The sequence below is a fragment of the Scyliorhinus torazame genome, chromosome 28, assembly GCF_047496885.1.
Source record: "Scyliorhinus torazame isolate Kashiwa2021f chromosome 28, sScyTor2.1, whole genome shotgun sequence".
NCBI lineage: Eukaryota > Metazoa > Chordata > Chondrichthyes > Carcharhiniformes > Scyliorhinidae > Scyliorhinus > Scyliorhinus torazame.
Window position 1 is genome coordinate 40,367,388 of NC_092734.1, and position 22,070 is coordinate 40,389,457.

Genomic DNA, 22,070 nt, shown 5'->3' on the forward strand with positions numbered 1-22,070 from the left:
CACACACCGGGCAGTATAACTCCATTCTCACACCGGGCAGTATAACTCCATTCACACACCGGGCAGTATAACTCCATTCTCACACCGGGCAGTATAACTCCCGTCACACAGTATAACTCCCCTCACACACCGGGCAGTATAACTCCCCTCACACACCGGGCAGTATAACTCCCCTCACACACCGGGCAGTATAACTCCCCTCACACACCGGGCAGTATAACTCCATTCTCACACCGGGCAGTATAACTCCATTCACACACTGGGCAGTATAACTCCCCTCACACACCGGGCAGTATAACTCCCCTCACACACCGGGCAGTATAACTCCATTCTCACACCGGGCAGTATAACTCCATTCACACACCGGGCAGTATAACTCCATTCTCACACCGAGCAGTATAACTCCATTCACACACCGAGCAGTATAACTCCCCTCACACACCGGGCACTATAACTCCCCCCACACACCGGGCAGTATAACTCCATTCACACACCGGGCAGTATAACTCCATTCTCACACCGGGCAGTATAACTCCATTCTCACACCGGGCAGTATAACTCCCCTCACACACCGGGCAGTATAACTCCATTCTCACACTGGGCAGTATAACTCCATTCTCACACTGGGCAGTATAACTCCCCCCACACACCGGGCAGTATAACTCCCCTCACACACCGGGCAGTATAACTCCCCTCACACACCGGGCAGTATAACTCCATTCACACACCGGGCAGTATAACTCCCCTCATACACCGGGCAGTATAACTCCCCTCACACACCGGGCAGTATAACTCCCCTCACACACCGGGCAGTATAACTCCATTCACACACCGGGCAGTATAACTCCCCTCACACACTGGGCAGTATAACTCCCCTCTCACACCGGGCAGTATAACTCCATTCTCACACCGGGCAGTATAACTCCATTCTCACACAGGGCAGTATAACTCCCCTCACACACCGGGCAGTATAACTCCATTCTCACACAGGGCAGTATAACTCCCCTCACACACCGGGCAGTATAACTCCATTCACAGACCGGGCAGTATAACTCCCGTCACACACCGGGCAGTATAATTCCCCTCACACGCCGGGCAGTATAACTCCCCTCACACACCGGGCAGTATAACTCGATTCTCACACCGGGCAGGATAACTCCATTCTCACACCGGGCAGTATAACTCCCGTCACACACCGGGCAGTATAACTCCATTCACACACCGGGCAGAATAACTCCATTCTCACACCGGGCAGTATAACTCCCCTCACACACCGGGCAGTATAACTCCATTCTCACACCGGGCAGTATAACTCCATTCACACACCGGGCAGTATAACTCCCGTCACACACCGGGCAGTATAACTCCATTCTCACACCGGGCAGTATAACTCCATTCTCACACCGGGCAGTATAACTCCATTCACACACCGGGCAGTATAACTCCCCTCACACACCGGGCAGTATAACTCCATTCTCACACCGGGCAGTATAACTCCATTCTCACACCGGGCAGTATAACTCCCGTCACACAGTATAACTCCCCTCACACACCGGGCAGTATAAATCCCCTCACACACCGGGCAGTATAACTCCCCTCACACACCGGGCAGTATAACTCCCCTCACACACCGGGCAGTATAACTCCATTCTCACACCGGGCAGTATAACTCCATTCACACACCGGGCAGTATAACCCCATTCTCACACCGAGCAGTATAACTCCATTCACACACCGGGCAGTATAACTCCATTCACACACTGGGCAGTATAACTCCCCTCACACACCGGGCAGTATAACTCCCCTCACACACCGGGCAGTATAACTCCATTCTCACACCGGGCAGTATAACTCCATTCACACACCGGGCAGTATAACTCCATTCTCACACCGAGCAGTATAACTCCATTCACACACCGAGCAGTATAACTCCCCTCACACACCGGGCAGTATAACTCCCCTCACACACCGGGCAGTATAACTCCATTCACACACCGGGCAGTATAACTCCATTCTCACACCGGGCAGTATAACTCCATTCTCACACCGGGCAGTATAACTCCCCTCACACACCGGGCAGTATAACTCCATTCTCACACTGGGCAGTATAACTCCATTCTCACACTGTGCAGTATAACTCCCCCCACACACCGGGCAGTATAACTCCCCTCACACACCGGGCAGTATAACTCCCCTCACACACCGGGCAGTATAACTCCATTCACACACCGGGCAGTATAACTCCCCTCATACACCGGGCAGTATAACTCCCCCACACACCGGGCAGTATAACTCCCCTCACACACCGGGCAGTATAACTCCATTCACACACCGGGCAGTATAACTCCCCTCACACACTGGGCAGTATAACTCCCCTCTCACACCGGGCAGTATAACTCCATTCTCACACCGGGCAGTATAACTCCATTCTCACACCGGGCAGTATAACTCCATTCTCACACCAGGCAGTATAACTCCATTCACACACCGGGCAGTATAACTCCCCTCACACACCGGGCAGTATAACTCCATTCACACACCGGGCAGTATAACTCCATTCACACACCGGGCAGTATAACTCCCCTCACACACCGGGCAGTATAACTCCATTCACACACCGGGCAGTATAACTCCATTCACACACCGGGCAGTATAACTCCATTCACACACCGGGCAGTATAACTCCCCTCACACACCGGGCAGTATAACTCCATTCCCACACCGGGCAGTATAACTCCATTCACACACCGGGCAGTATAACTCCTTTCCCACACCGGGCAGTATAACTCCCCACACACACCGGGCAGTATAACTCCCCTCACACACCGGGCAGTATAACTCCATTCTCACACCGAGCAGTATAACTCCCCTCACACACCGGGCAGTATAACTCCATTCACACACCGGGCAGTATCACTCCCATCACACACCGGGCAGTATAACTCCCCTCACACACCGGGCAGTATAACTCCCCTCACACACCGGGCAGTATAACTCCATTCCCACACCGGGCAGTATAACTCCATTCCCACACCGGGCAGTATAACTTGATTCCCACACCGGGCAGTATAACTCCATTCCCACACCGGGCAGTATAACTCCATTCCCACACCGGGCAGTATAACTCCATTCACACACCGGGCAGTATAACTCCATTCTCACACAGGGCAGTATAACTCCCCTCACACACCGGGCAGTATAACTCCATTCTCACACAGGGCAGTATAACTCCCCTCACACACCGGGCAGTATAACTCCATTCACAGAGCGGGCAGTATAACTCCCGTCACACACCGGGCAGTATAACTCCCCTCACACACCGGGCAGTATAACTCCCCTCACACACCGGGCAGTATAACTCAATTCTCACACCGGGCAGTATAACTCCATTCTCACACCGGGCAGTATAACTCCCGTCACACACCGGGCAGTATAACTCCATTCACACACCGGGCAGTATAACTCCATTCTCACACCGGGCAGTATAACTCCCCTCACACACCGGGCAGTATAACTCCATTCTCACACCGGGCAGTATAACTCCCCTCACACACCGGGCAGTATAACTCCCCTCACACACCGGGCAGTATAACTCCATTCTCACACCGGGCAGTATAACTCCCCTCACACACCGGGCAGTATAACTCCATTCTCACACCGGGCAGTATAACTCCATTCTCACACCGGGCAGTATAACTCCCCTCACACACCGGGCAGAATAACTCCATTCTCACACCGGGCAGTATAACTCCATTCACACACCGGGCAGTATAACTCCCGTCACACACCGGGCAGTATAACTCCATTCTCACACCGGGCAGTATAACTCCATTCTCACACCGGGCAGTATAACTCCATTCACACACCGGGCAGTATAACTCCCCTCACACACCGGGCAGTATAACTCCATTCTCAAACCGGGCAGTATAACTCCATTCTCACACCGGGCAGTATAACTCCCGTCACACAGTATAACTCCCCTCACACACCGGGCAGTATAACTCCCCTCACACACCGGGCAGTATAACTCCCCTCACACACCGGGCAGTATAACTCCCCTCACACACCGGGCAGTATAACTCTATTCTCACACCGGGCAGTATAACTCCATTCACACACCGGGCAGTATAACTCCATTCTCACACCGAGCAGTATAACTCCATTCACACACCGGGCAGTATAACTCCATTCACACACTGGGCAGTATAACTCCCCTCACACACCGGGCAGTATAACTCCCCTCACACACCGGGCAGTATAACTCCATTCTCACACCGGGCAGTATAACTCCCCTCACACACCGGGCAGTATAACTCCATTCACACACCGGGCAGTATAACTCCATTCACACACCGGGCAGTATAACTCCCCTCACACACCGGGCAGTATAACTCCATTCACACACCGGGCAGTATAACTCCATTCACACACCGGGCAGTATAACTCCATTCACACACCGGGCAGTATAACTCCCTTCACACACCGGGCAGTATAACTCCATTCCCACACCGGGCAGTATAACTCCATTCACACACCGGGCAGTATAACTCCATTCCCACACCGGGCAGTATAACTCCCCTCACACACCGGGCAGTATAACTCCCCTCACACACCGGGCAGTATAACTCCATTCTCACACCGGGCAGTATAACTCCCCTCACACACCGGGCAGTATAACTCCCCTCACACACCGGGCAGTATAACTCCATTCTCACACCGGGCAGTATAACTCCATTCTCACACCGAGCAGTATAACTCCCCTCACACACCGGGCAGTATAACTCCCCTCACACACCGGGCAGTATAACTCCCCTCACACACCGGGCAGTATAACTCCATTCACACACCGGGCTGTATAACTCCCCTCACACACCGGGCAGTATAACTCCATTCCCACACCGGGCAGTATAACTCCATTCTCACACCGGGCAGTATAACTCCCCTCACACACCGGGCAGTATAACTCCATTCACACACCGGGCAGTATAACTCCATTCACACACCGGGCAGTATAACTCCCCTCACACACCGGGCATTATAACTCCCCTCACACGCCGGGCAGTATAACTCCCCTCACACACCGGGCAGTATAACTCCATTCACACACCGGGCAGTATAACTCCCATCACACACCGGGCAGTATAACTCCCCTCACACACCGGGCAGTATAACTCCCCTCACACACCGGGAAGTATAACTCCATTCCCACACCGGGCAGTATAACTCCATTCCCACACCGGGCAGTATAACTCCATTCCCACACCGGGCAGTATAACTCCATTCACACAGCGTGCAGTATAACTCCATTCTCACACAGGGCAGTATAACTCCCCTCACACACCGGGCAGTATAACTCCATTCTCACACAGGGCAGTATAACTCCCCTCACACACCGGGCAGTATAACTCCATTCACAGTCCGGGCAGTATAACTCCCGTCACACACCGGGCAGTATAACTCCCATCACACACCGGGCAGTATAACTCCCCTCACACACCGGGCAGTATAACTCCATTCTCACACCGGGCAGTAAAACTCCATTCTCACACCGGGCAGTATAACTCCATTCTCACACCGGGCAGTATAACTCCATTCTCACACCGGGCAGTATAACTCCCGTCACACACCGGGCAGTATAACTCCATTCACACACCGGGCAGTATAACTCCATTCTCACACCGGGCAGTATAACTCCCCTCACACACCGGGCAGTATAACTCCATTCTCACACCGGGCAGTATAACTCCATTCACACACCGGGCAGTATAACTCTCGTCACACACCGGGCAGTATAACTCCATTCTCACACCGGGCAGTATAACTCCATTCACACACCGGGCAGTATAACTCCATTCACACACCGGGCAGTATAACTCCCCTCACACACCGGGCAGTATAACTCCATTCTCACACCGGGCAGTATAACTCCATTCTCACACCGGGCAGTATAACTCCCGTCACACAGTATAACTCCCCTCACACACCGGGCAGTATAACTCCCCTCACACACCGGGCAGTATAACTCCCCTCACACACCGGGCAGTATAACTCCCCTCACACACCGGGCAGTATAACTCCATTCTCACACCGGGCAGTATAACTCCATTCACACACCGGGCAGTATAACTCCATTCTCACACCGAGCAGTATAACTCCATTCACACACCGGGCAGTATAACTCCATTCACACACTGGGCAGTATAACTCCCCTCACACACCGGGCAGTATAACTCCCCTCACACACCGGGCAGTATAACTCCATTCTCACACCGGGCAGTATAACTCCATTCACACACCGGGCAGTATAACTCCATTCTCACACCGAGCAGTATAACTCCATTCACACACCGAGCAGTATAACTCCCCTCACACACCGGGCAGTATAACTCCATTCACACACCGGGCAGTATAACTCCATTCACACACCGGGCAGTATAACTCCATTCACACACCGGGCAGTATAACTCCATTCACACACCGGGCAGTAAAACTCCATTCACACACCGGGCAGTATAACTCCATTCACACACCGGGCAGTATAACTCCCCTCACACACCGGGCAGTATAACTCCATTCCCACACCGGGCAGTATAACTCCATTCACACACCGGGCAGTATAACTCCTTTCCCACACCGGGCAGTATAACTCCCCACACACACCGGGCAGTATAACTCCCCTCACACACCGGGCAGTATAACTCCATTCTCACACCGGGCAGTATAACTCCCCTCACACACCGGGCAGTATAACTCCATTCACACACCGGGCAGTATCACTCCCATCACACACCGGGCAGTATAACTCCCCTCACACACCGGGCAGTATAACTCCCCTCACACACCGGGCAGTATAACTCCATTCCCACACCGGGCAGTATAACTCCATTCCCACACCGGGCAGTATAACTTGATTCCCACACCGGGCAGTATAACTCCATTCCCACACCGGGCAGTATAACTCCATTCCCACACCGGGCAGTATAACTCCATTCACACACCGGGCAGTATAACTCCATTCTCACACAGGGCAGTATAACTCCCCTCACACACCGGGCAGTATAACTCCATTCTCACACAGGGCAGTATAACTCCCCTCACACACCGGGCAGTATAACTCCATTCACAGACCGGGCAGTATAACTCCCGTCACACACCGGGCTGTATAACTCCCCTCACACACCGGGCAGTATAACTCCCCTCACACACCGGGCAGTATAACTCAATTCTCACACCGGGCAGTATAACTCCCGTCACACACCGGGCAGTATAACTCCATTCACACACCGGGCAGTATAACTCCATTCTCACACCGGGCAGTATAACTCCCCTCACACACCGGGCAGTATAACTCCATTCTCACACCGGGCAGTATAACTCCCCTCACACACCGGGCAGTATAACTCCCCTCACACACCGGGCAGTATAACTCCATTCTCACACCGGGCAGTATAACTCCCCTCACACACCGGGCAGTATAACTCCATTCTCACACCGGGCAGTATAACTCCATTCTCACACCGGGCAGTATAACTCCCCTCACACACCGGGCAGAATAACTCCATTCTCACACCGGGCAGTATAACTCCATTCACACACCGGGCAGTATAACTCCCGTCACACACCGGGCAGTATAACTCCATTCTCACACCGGGCAGTATAACTCCATTCTCACACCGGGCAGTATAACTCCATTCACACACCGGGCAGTATAACTCCCCTCACACACCGGGCAGTATAACTCCATTCTCACACCGGGCAGTATAACTCCATTCTCACACCGGGCAGTATAACTCCCGTCACACAGTATAACTCCCCTCACACACCGGGCAGTATAACTCCCCTCACACACCGGGCAGTATAACTCCCCTCACACACCGGGCAGTATAACTCCCCTCACACACCGGGCAGTATAACTCCATTCTCACACCGGGCAGTATAACTCCATTCACACACCGGGCAGTATAACTCCATTCTCACACCGAGCAGTATAACTCCATTCTCACACCAGGCAGTATAACTCCATTCACACACCGGGCAGTATAACTCCCCTCACACACCGGGCAGTATAACTCCATTCACACACCGGGCAGTATAACTCCATTCACACACCGGGCAGTATAACTCCCCTCACACACCGGGCAGTATAACTCCATTCACACACCGGGCAGTATAACTTCATTCACACACCGGGCAGTATAACTCCATTCACACACCGGGCAGTATAACTCCCCTCACACACCGGGCAGTATAACTCCATTCCCACACCGGGCAGTATAACTCCATTCACACACCGGGCAGTATAACTCCTTTCCCACACCGGGCAGTATAACTCCCCACACACACCGGGCAGTATAACTCCCCTCACACACCGGGCAGTATAACTCCATTCTCACACCGAGCAGTATAACTCCCCTCACACACCGGGCAGTATAACTCCATTCACACACCGGGCAGTATCACTCCCATCACACACCGGGCAGTATAACTCCCCTCACACACCGGGCAGTATAACTCCCCTCACACACCGGGCAGTATAACTCCATTCCCACACCGGGCAGTATAACTCCATTCCCACACCGGGCAGTATAACTTGATTCCCACACCGGGCAGTATAACTCCATTCCCACACCGGGCAGTATAACTCCATTCCCACACCGGGCAGTATAACTCCATTCACACACCGGGCAGTATAACTCCATTCTCACACAGGGCAGTATAACTCCCCTCACACACCGGGCAGTATAACTCCATTCTCACACAGGGCAGTATAACTCCCCTCACACACCGGGCACTATAACTCCATTCACAGACCGGGCAGTATAACTCCCGTCACACACCGGGCAGTATAACTCCCCTCACACACCGGGCAGTATAACTCCCCTCACACACCGGGCAGTATAACTCAATTCTCCCACCGGGCAGTATAACTCCATTCTCACACCGGGCAGTATAACTCCCGTCACACACCGGGCAGTATAACTCCATTCACACACCGGGCAGTATAACTCCATTCTCACACCGGGCAGTATAACTCCCCTCACACACCGGGCAGTATAACTCCATTCTCACACCGGGCAGTATAACTCCCCTCACACACCGGGCAGTATAACTCCCCTCACACACCGGGCAGTATAACTCCATTCTCACACCGGGCAGTATAACTCCCCTCACACACCGGGCAGTATAACTCCATTCTCACACCGGGCAGTATAACTCCATTCTCACACCGGGCAGTATAACTCCCCTCACACACCGGGCAGAATAACTCCATTCTCACACCGGGCAGTATAACTCCATTCACACACCGGGCAGTATAACTCCCGTCACACACCGGGCAGTATAACTCCATTCTCACACCGGGCAGTATAACTCCATTCTCACACCGGGCAGTATAACTCCATTCACACACCGGGCAGTATAACTCCCCTCACACACCGGGCAGTATAACTCCATTCTCAAACCGGGCAGTATAACTCCATTCTCACACCGGGCAGTATAACTCCCGTCACACAGTATAACTCCCCTCACACACCGGGCAGTATAACTCCCCTCACACACCGGGCAGTATAACTCCCCTCACACACCGGGCAGTATAACTCCCCTCACACACCGGGCAGTATAACTCTATTCTCACACCGGGCAGTATAACTCCATTCACACACCGGGCAGTATAACTCCATTCTCACACCGAGCAGTATAACTCCATTCACACACCGGGCAGTATAACTCCATTCACACACTGGGCAGTATAACTCCCCTCACACACCGGGCAGTATAACTCCCCTCACACACCGGGCAGTATAACCCCATTCTCACACCGGGCAGTATAACTCCCCTCACACACCGGGCAGTATAACTCCATTCACACACCGGGCAGTATAACTCCATTCACACACCGGGCAGTATAACTCCCCTCACACACCGGGCAGTATAACTCCATTCACACACCGGGCAGTATAACTCCATTCACACACCGGGCAGTATAACTCCATTCACACACCGGGCAGTATAACTCCCCTCACACACCGGGCAGTATAACTCCATTCCCACACCGGGCAGTATAACTCCATTCACACACCGGGCAGTATAACTCCATTCCCACACCGGGCAGTATAACTCCCCTCACACACCGGGCAGTATAACTCCCCTCACACACCGGGCAGTATAACTCCATTCTCACACCGGGCAGTATAACTCCCCTCACACACCGGGCAGTATAACTCCCCTCACACACCGGGCAGTATAACTCCATTCTCACACCGGGCAGTATAACTCCATTCTCACACCGAGCAGTATAACTCCCCTCACACACCGGGCAGTATAACTCCCCTCACACACCGGGCAGTATAACTCCCCTCACACACCGGGCAGTATAACTCCATTCACACACCGGGCTGTATAACTCCCCTCACACACCGGGCAGTATAACTCCATTCCCACACCGGGCAGTATAACTCCATTCTCACACCGGGCAGTATAACTCCATTCACACACCGGGCAGTATAACTCCCCTCACACACCGGGCATTATAACTCCCCTCACACGCCGGGCAGTATAACTCCCCTCACACACCGGGCAGTATAACTCCATTCACACACCGGGCAGTATAACTCCATTCACACACCGGGCAGTATAACTCCCCTCACACACCGGGCATTATAACTCCCCTCACACGCCGGGCAGTATAACTCCCCTCACACACCGGGCAGTATAACTCCATTCACACACCGGGCAGTATAACTCCCATCACACACCGGGCAGTATAACTCCCCTCACACACCGGGCAGTATAACTCCCCTCACACACCGGGAAGTATAACTCCATTCCCACACCGGGCAGTATAACTCCATTCCCACACCGGGCAGTATAACTCCATTCCCACACCGGGCAGTATAACTCCATTCACACACCGTGCAGTATAACTCCATTCTCACACAGGGCAGTATAACTCCCCTCACACACCGGGCAGTATAACTCCATTCTCACACAGGGCAGTATAACTCCCCTCACACACCGGGCAGTATAACTCCATTCACAGTCCGGGCAGTATAACTCCCGTCACACACCGGGCAGTATAACTCCCATCACACACCGGGCAGTATAACTCCCCTCACACACCGGGCAGTATAACTCCATTCTCACACCGGGCAGTAAAACTCCATTCTCACACCGGGCAGTATAACTCCATTCTCACACCGGGCAGTATAACTCCATTCTCACACCGGGCAGTATAACTCCCGTCACACACCGGGCAGTATAACTCCATTCACACACCGGGCAGTATAACTCCATTCTCACACCGGGCAGTATAACTCCCCTCACACACCGGGCAGTATAACTCCATTCTCACACCGGGCAGTATAACTCCATTCACACACCGGGCAGTATAACTCTCGTCACACACCGGGCAGTATAACTCCATTCTCACACCGGGCAGTATAACTCCATTCACACACCGGGCAGTATAACTCCATTCACACACCGGGCAGTATAACTCCCCTCACACACCGGGCAGTATAACTCCATTCTCACACCGGGCAGTATAACTCCATTCTCACACCGGGCAGTATAACTCCCGTCACACAGTATAACTCCCCTCACACACCGGGCAGTATAACTCCCCTCACACACCGGGCAGTATAACTCCCCTCACACACCGGGCAGTATAACTCCCCTCACACACCGGGCAGTATAACTCCATTCTCACACCGGGCAGTATAACTCCATTCACACACCGGGCAGTATAACTCCATTCTCACACCGAGCAGTATAACTCCATTCACACACCGGGCAGTATAACTCCATTCACACACTGGGCAGTATAACTCCCCTCACACACCGGGCAGTATAACTCCCCTCACACACCGGGCAGTATAACTCCATTCTCACACCGGGCAGTATAACTCCATTCACACACCGGGCAGTATAACTCCATTCTCACACCGAGCAGTATAACTCCATTCACACACCGAGCAGTATAACTCCCCTCACACACCGGGCAGTATAACTCCATTCACACACCGGGCAGTATAACTCCATTCACACACCGGGCAGTATAACTCCATTCACACACCGGGCAGTATAACTCCATTCACACACCGGGCAGTAAAACTCCATTCACACACCGGGCAGTATAACTCCATTCACACACCGGGCAGTATAACTCCCCTCACACACCGGGCAGTATAACTCCATTCCCACACCGGGCAGTATAACTCCATTCACACACCGGGCAGTATAACTCCTTTCCCACACCGGGCAGTATAACTCCCCACACACACCGGGCAGTATAACTCCCCTCACACACCGGGCAGTATAACTCCATTCTCACACCGGGCAGTATAACTCCCCTCACACACCGGGCAGTATAACTCCATTCACACACCGGGCAGTATCACTCCCATCACACACCGGGCAGTATAACTCCCCTCACACACCGGGCAGTATAACTCCCCTCACACACCGGGCAGTATAACTCCATTCCCACACCGGGCAGTATAACTCCATTCCCACACCGGGCAGTATAACTTGATTCCCACACCGGGCAGTATAACTCCATTCCCACACCGGGCAGTATAACTCCATTCCCACACCGGGCAGTATAACTCCATTCACACACCGGGCAGTATAACTCCATTCTCACACAGGGCAGTATAACTCCCCTCACACACCGGGCAGTATAACTCCATTCTCACACAGGGCAGTATAACTCCCCTCACACACCGGGCAGTATAACTCCATTCACAGACCGGGCAGTATAACTCCCGTCACACACCGGGCTGTATAACTCCCCTCACACACCGGGCAGTATAACTCCCCTCACACACCGGGCAGTATAACTCAATTCTCACACCGGGCAGTATAACTCCATTCTCACACCGGGCAGTATAACTCCCGTCACACACCGGGCAGTATAACTCCATTCACACACCGGGCAGTATAACTCCATTCTCACACCGGGCAGTATAACTCCCCTCACACACCGGGCAGTATAACTCCATTCTCACACCGGGCAGTATAACTCCCCTCACACACCGGGCAGTATAACTCCCCTCACACACCGGGCAGTATAACTCCATTCTCACACCGGGCAGTATAACTCCCCTCACACACCGGGCAGTATAACTCCATTCTCACACCGGGCAGTATAACTCCATTCTCACACCGGGCAGTATAACTCCCCTCACACACCGGGCAGAATAACTCCATTCTCACACCGGGCAGTATAACTCCATTCACACACCGGGCAGTATAACTCCCGTCACACACCGGGCAGTATAACTCCATTCTCACACCGGGCAGTATAACTCCATTCTCACACCGGGCAGTATAACTCCATTCACACACCGGGCAGTATAACTCCCCTCACACACCGGGCAGTATAACTCCATTCTCACACCGGGCAGTATAACTCCATTCTCACACCGGGCAGTATAACTCCCGTCACACAGTATAACTCCCCTCACACACCGGGCAGTATAACTCCCCTCACACACCGGGCAGTATAACTCCCCTCACACACCGGGCAGTATAACTCCCCTCACACACCGGGCAGTATAACTCCATTCTCACACCGGGCAGTATAACTCCATTCACACACCGGGCAGTATAACTCCATTCTCACACCGAGCAGTATAACTCCATTCACACACCGGGCAGTATAACTCCATTCACACACTGGGCAGTATAACTCCCCTCACACACCGGGCAGTATAACTCCCCTCACACACCGGGCAGTATAACTCCATTCTCACACCGGGCAGTATAACTCCCCTCACACACCGGGCAGTATAACTCCATTCACACACCGGGCAGTATAACTCCATTCACACACCGGGCAGTATAACTCCCCTCACACACCGGGCAGTATAACTCCATTCACACACCGGGCAGTATAACTCCATTCACACACCGGGCAGTATAACTCCATTCACACACCGGGCAGTATAACTCCCCTCACACACCGGGCAGTATAACTCCATTCCCACACCGGGCAGTATAACTCCATTCACACACCGGGCAGTATAACTCCATTCCCACACCGGGCAGTATAACTCCCCTCACACACCGGGCAGTATAACTCCCCTCACACACCGGGCAGTATAACTCCATTCTCACACCGGGCAGTATAACTCCCCTCACACACCGGGCAGTATAACTCCCCTCACACACTGGGCAGTATAACTCCATTCTCACACCGGGCAGTATAACTCCATTCTCACACCGAGCAGTATAACTCCCCTCACACACCGGGCAGTATAACTCCCCTCACACACCGGGCAGTATAACTCCCCTCACACACAGGGCAGTATAACTCCATTCACACACCGGGCTGTATAACTCCCCTCACACACCGGGCAGTATAACTCCATTCCCACACCGGGCAGTATAACTCCATTCTCACACCGGGCAGTATAACTCCCCTCACACACCGGGCAGTATAACTCCATTCACACACCGGGCAGTATAACTCCATTCACACACCGGGCAGTATAACTCCCCTCACACACCGGGCATTATAACTCCCCTCACACGCCGGGCAGTATAACTCCCCTCACACACCGGGCAGTATAACTCCATTCACACACCGGGCAGTATAACTCCCATCACACACCGGGCAGTATAACTCCCCTCACACACCGGGCAGTATAACTCCCCTCACACACCGGGAAGTATAACTCCATTCCCACACCGGGCAGTATAACTCCATTCCCACACCGGGCAGTATAACTCCATTCCCACACCGGGCAGTATAACTCCATTCACACACCGTGCAGTATAACTCCATTCTCACACAGGGCAGTATAACTCCCCTCACACACCGGGCAGTATAACTCCATTCTCACACAGGGCAGTATAACTCCCCTCACACACCGGGCAGTATAACTCCATTCACAGTCCGGGCAGTATAACTCCCGTCACACACCGGGCAGTATAACTCCCATCACACACCGGGCAGTATAACTCCCCTCACACACCGGGCAGTATAACTCCATTCTCACACCGGGCAGTAAAACTCCATTCTCACACCGGGCAGTATAACTCTATTCTCACACCGGGCAGTATAACTCCATTCTCACACCGGGCAGTATAACTCCCGTCACACACCGGGCAGTATAACTCCATTCACACACCGGGCAGTATAACTCCATTCTCACACCGGGCAGTATAACTCCCCTCACACACCGGGCAGTATAACTCCATTCTCTCACCGGGCAGTATAACTCCATTCACACACCGGGCAGTATAACTCTCGTCACACACCGGGCAGTATAATTCCATTCTCACACCGGGCAGTATAACTCCATTCTCACACCGGGCAGTATAACTCCATTCACACACCGGGCAGTATAACTCCCCTCACACACCGGGCAGTATAACTCCATTCTCACACCGGGCAGTATAACTCCATTCTCACACCGGGCAGTATAACTCCCGTCACACAGTATAACTCCCCTCACACACCGGGCAGTATAACTCCCCTCACACACCGGGCAGTATAACTCCCCTCACACACCGGGCAGTATAACTCCCCTCACACACCGGGCAGTATAACTCCATTCTCACACCGGGCAGTATAACTCCATTCACACACCGGGCAGTATAACTCCATTCTCACACCGAGCAGTATAACTCCATTCACACACCGGGCAGTATAACTCCATTCACACAGTGGGCAGTATAACTCCCCTCACACACCGGGCAGTATAACTCCCCTCACACACCGGGCAGTATAACTCCATTCTCACACCGGGCAGTATAACTCCATTCACACACCGGGCAGTATAACTCCATTCTCACACCGAGCAGTATAACTCCATTCACACACCGAGCAGTATAACTCCCCTCACACACCGGGCAGTATAACTCCATTCACACACCGGGCAGTATAACTCCATTCACACACCGGGCAGTATAACTCCATTCACACACCGGGCAGTATAACTCCATTCACACACCGGGCAGTAAAACTCCATTCACACACCGGGCAGTATAACTCCATTCACACACCGGGCAGTATAACTCCCCTCACACACCGGGCAGTATAACTCCATTCCCACACCGGGCAGTATAACTCCATTCACACACCGGGCAGTATAACTCCATTCCCACACCGGGCAGTATAACTCCCCTCACACACCGGGCAGTATAACTCCCCTCACACACCGGGCAGTATAACTCCATTCTCACACCGGGCAGTATAACTCCCCTCACACACGGGGCAGTATAACTCCATTCACACACCGGGCAGTATAACTCCCATCACACACCGGGCAGTATAACTCCCCTCACACACTGGGCAGTATAACTCCCCTCACACACCGGGAAGTATAACTCCATTCCCACACCGGGCAGTATAACTCCATTCCCACACCGGGCAGTATAACTCCATTCACACACCGGGCAGTATAACTCCATTCTCACACAGGGCAGTATAACTCCCCTCACACACCGGGCAGTATAACTCCATTCTCACACAGGGCAGTATAACTCCCCTCACACACCGGGCAGTATAACTCCATTCACAGACCGGGCAGTATAACTCCCGTCACACACCGGGCAGTATAACTCCCCTCACACACCGGGCAGTATAACTCCCCTCACACACCGGGCAGTATAACTCCCCTCACACACCGGGCAGTATAACTCCATTCTCACACCGGGCAGTATAACTCCATTCTCACACCGGGCAGTATAACTCCCGTCACACACCGGGCAGTATAACTCCATTCACACACCGGGCAGTATAACTCCATTCTCACACCGGGCAGTATAACTCCCCTCACACACCGGGCAGTATAACTCCATTCTCACACCGGGCAGTATAACTCCATGCACACACCGGGCAGTATAACTCCCGTCACACATCGGGCAGTATAACTCCATTCTCACACCGGGCAGTATAACTCCATTCTCACACCGGGCAGTATAACTCCATTCACACACCGGGCAGTATAACTCCCCTCACACACCGGGCAGTATAACTCCATTCTCACACCGGGCAGTATAACTCCATTCTCACACCGGGCAGTATAACTCCCGTCACACAGTATAACTCCCCTCACACACCGGGCAGTATAACTCCCCTCACACACCGGGCAGTATAACTCCCCTCACGTACCGGGCAGTATAACTCCCCTCACACACCGGGCAGTATAACTCCATTCTCACACCGGGCAGTATAACTCCATTCACACACCGGGCAGTATAACTCCATTCTCACACCGAGCAGTATAACTCCATTCACACACCGGGCAGTATAACTCCATTCACACACTGGGCAGTATAACTCCCCTCACACACCGGGCAGTATAACTCCCCTCACACACCGGGCAGTATAACTCCATTCACACACCGGGCAGTATAACTCCATTCTCACACCGGGCAGTATAACTCCATTCTCACACCGGGCAGTATAACTCCCCTCACACACCGGGCAGTATAACTCCATTCTCACACTGGGCAGTATAACTCCATTCTCACACTGGGCAGTATAACTCCCCCCACACACCGGGCAGTGTAACTCCCCTCACACACCGGGCAGTATAACTCCCCTCACACACCGGGCAGTATAACTCCATTCACACACCGGGCAGTATAACTCCCCTCATACACCGGGCAGTATAACTCCCCTCACACACCGGGCAGTATAACTCCCCTCACACACCGGGCAGTATAACTCCATTCACACACCGTGCGGTATAACTCCCCTCACACACTGGGCAGTATAACTCCCCTCTCACACCGGGGAGTATAACTCCATTCTCACACCGGGCAGTATAACTCCATTCACACACCGGGCAGTATAACTCCCCTCATACACCGGGCAGTATAACTCCCCTCACACACCGGGCAGTATAACTCCCCTCACACACCGGGCAGTATAACTCCATTCACACACCGTGCAGTATAACTCCCCTCACACACTGGGCAGTATAACTCCCCTCTCACACCGGGGAGTATAACTCCATTCTCACACCGGGCAGTATAACTCCATTCTCACACCGGGCAGTATAACTCCATTCTCACACCGGGCAGTATAACTCCATTCTCACACCGGGCAGTATAACTGCATTCTCACACCGAGCAGTATAACTCCCCTCACACACAGGGCAGTATAACTCCATTCACACACAGGGCAGTATAACTCCATTCACACACCGGGCAGTATAACTCCCCTCACACACCGGGCAGTATAACTCCCCTCACACACCGGGCAGTATAACTCCATTCACACACCGGGCAGTATAACTCCATTCTCACACCGGGCAGTTTAACTCCCCTCACACACCGGGCAGTATAACTCCCCTCACACACCGGGCAGTATAACTCCCCTCACACACCGGGCAGTATAACTCCATTCACACACCGGGCAGTATAACTCCATTCTCACACAGGGCAGTATAACTCCCCTCTCACACCGGGCAGTATAACTCCATTCTCACACCGGGCAGTATAAATCCATTCACACACCGGGCAGTATAACTCCATTCACACACCGGGCAGTATAACTCCATTCTCACACAGGGCAGTATAACTCCCCTCTCACACCGGGCAGTATAACTCCATTCACACACCGGGCAGTGTAACTCCATTCACACACCGGGCAGTATAACTCCCCTCACACACCGGGCAGTATAACTCCCCTCACACAACGGGCAGTATAACTCCCCTCACACACCGGGCAGTATAACTCCCCTCACACACCGGGCAGTATAACTCCATTCACACACCGGGCAGTATAATTCCATTCACACACCGGGCAGTATAACTCCATTCTCACACCGGGCAGTATAACTCCCCTCACACACCGAGCAGTATAACTCCATTCCCACACCGGGCAGTATAACTCCCCTCACACACCGGGCAGTATAACTCCATTCACACACCGGGCAGTATAACTCCATTCTCACACCGGGCAGTATAACTCCATTCTCACACCGGGCAGTATAACTCCCGTCACACACCGGGCAGTATAACTCCATTCACACACCGGGCAGTATAACTCCATTCTCACACCGGGCAGTATAACTCCCCTCACACACCGGGCAGTATAACTCCATTCTCACACCGGGCAGTATAACTCCATTCACACACCGGGCAGTATAACTCCCGTCACACATCGGGCAGTATAACTCCATTCTCACACCGGGCAGTATAACTCCATTCTCACACCGGGCAGTATAACTCCATTCACACACCGGGCAGTATAACTCCCCTCACACACCGGGCAGTATAACTCCATTCTCACACCGGGCAGTATAACTCCATTCTCACACCGGGCAGTATAACTCCCGTCACACAGTATAACTCCCCTCACACACCGGGCAGTATAACTCCCCTCACACACCGGGCAGTATAACTCCCCTCACACACCGGGCAGTATAACTCCCCTCACACACCGGGCAGTATAACTCCATTCTCACACCGGGCAGTATAACTCCATTCACACACCGGGCAGTATAACTCCATTCTCACACCGAGCAGTATAACTCCATTCACACACCGGGCAGTATAACTCCATTCACACACTGGGCAGTATAACTCCCCTCACACACCGGGCAGTATAACTCCCCTCACACACCGGGCAGTATAACTCCATTCTCACACCGGGCAGTATAACTCCATTCACACACCGGGCAGTATAACTCCAATCTCACACCGAGCAGTATAACTCCATTCACACACCGAGCAGTATAACTCCCCTCACACACCGGGCAGTATAACTCCCCTCACACACCGTGCAGTATAACTCCATTCACACACCGGGCAGTATAACTCCATTCTCACACCGGGCAGTATAACTCCATTCTCACACCGGGCAGTATAACTCCCCTCACACACCGGGCAGTATAACTCCATTCTCACACTGGGCAGTATAACTCCATTCTCACACTGGGCAGTATAACTCCCCCCACACACCGGGCAGTATAACTCCCCTCACACACCGGGCAGTATAACTCCCCTCACACACCGGGCAGTATAACTCCATTCACACACCGGGCAGTATAACTCCCCTCATACACCGGGCAGTATAACTCCCCTCACACACCGGGCAGTATAACTCCCCTCACACACCGGGCAGTATAACTCCATTCACACACCGTGCAGTATAACTCCCCTCACACACTGGGCAGTATAACTCCCCTCTCACACCGGGGAGTATAACTCCATTCTCACACCGGGCAGTATAACTCCATTCTCACACCGGGCAGTATAACTCCATTCTCACACCGGGCAGTATAACTCCATTCTCACACCGGGCAGTATAACTCCATTCTCACACCGAGCAGTATAACTCCCCTCACACACAGGGCAGTATAACTCCATTCACACACAGGGCAGTATAACTCCATTCACACACCGGGCAGTATAACTCCCCTCACACACCGGGCAGTATAACTCCCCTCACACACCGGGCAGTATAACTCCATTCACACACCGGGCAGTATAACTCCATTCTCACACCGGGCAGTATAACTCCCCTCACACACCGGGCAGTATAACTCCCCTCACACACCGGGCAGTATAACTCCCCTCACACACCGGGCAGTATAACTCCATTCACACACCGGGCAGTATAACTCCCCTCACACACCGGGCAGTATAACTCCCCTCACACACCGGGCAGTATAACTCCATTCACACACCGGGCAGTATAACTCCATTCTCACACCGGGCAGTATAACTCCCCTCACACACCGGGCAGTATAACTCCCCTCACACACCGGGCAGTATAACTCCCCTCACACACCGGGCAGTATAACTCCATTCACACACCGGGCAGTATAACTCCATTCTCACACAGGGCAGTATAACTCCCCTCTCACACCGGGCAGTATAACTCCATTCTCACACCGGGCAGTATAAATCCATTCACACACCGGGCAGTATAACTCCATTCACACACCGGGCAGTATAACTCCATTCTCACACAGGGCAGTATAACTCCCCTCTCACACCGGGCAGTATAACTCCATTCACACACCGGGCAGTGTAACTCCATTCACACACCGGGCAGTATAACTCCCCTCACACACCGGGCAGTATAACTCCCCTCACACAACGGGCATTATAACTCCCCTCACACACCGGGCAGTATAACTCCCCTCACACACCGGGCAGTATAACTCCATTCACACACCGGGCAGTATAACTCCATTCACACACCGGGCAGTATAACTCCATTCTCACACCGGGCAGTATAACTCCCCTCACACACCGAGCAGTATAACTCCATTCACACACCGGGCAGTATAACTCCCCTCACACACCGGGCAGTATAACTCCATTCACACACCGGGCAGTATAACTCCATTCTCACACCGGGCAGTATAACTCCATTCTCACACCGGGCAGTATAACTCCCGTCACACACCGGGCAGTATAACTCCATTCACACACCGGGCAGTATAACTCCATTCTCACACCGGGCAGTATAACTCCCCTCACACACCGGGCAGTATAACTCCATTCTCACACCGGGCAGTATAACTCCATTCACACACCGGGCAGTATAACTCCCGTCACACATCGGGCAGTATAACTCCATTCTCACACCGGGCAGTATAACTCCATTCTCACACCGGGCAGTATAACTCCCCTCACACACCGGGCAGTATAACTCCATTCTCACACCGGGCAGTATAACTCCATTCTCACACCGGGCAGTATAACTCCCGTCACACAGTATAACTCCCCTCACACACCGGGCAGTATAACTCCCCTCACACACCGGGCAGTATAACTCCTCTCACACACCGGGCAGTATAACTCCCCTCACACACCGGGCAGTATAACTCCATTCTCACACCGGGCAGTATAACTCCATTCACACACCGGGCAGTATAACTCCATTCTCACACCGAGCAGTATAACTCCATTCACACACCGGGCAGTATAACTCCATTCACACACTGGGCAGTATAACTCCCCTCACACACCGGGCAGTATAACTCCCCTCACACACCGGGCAGTATAACTCCATTCTCACACTGGGCAGTATAACTCCATTCACACACCGGGCAGTATAACTCCATTCTCACACCGAGCAGTATAACTCCATTCAC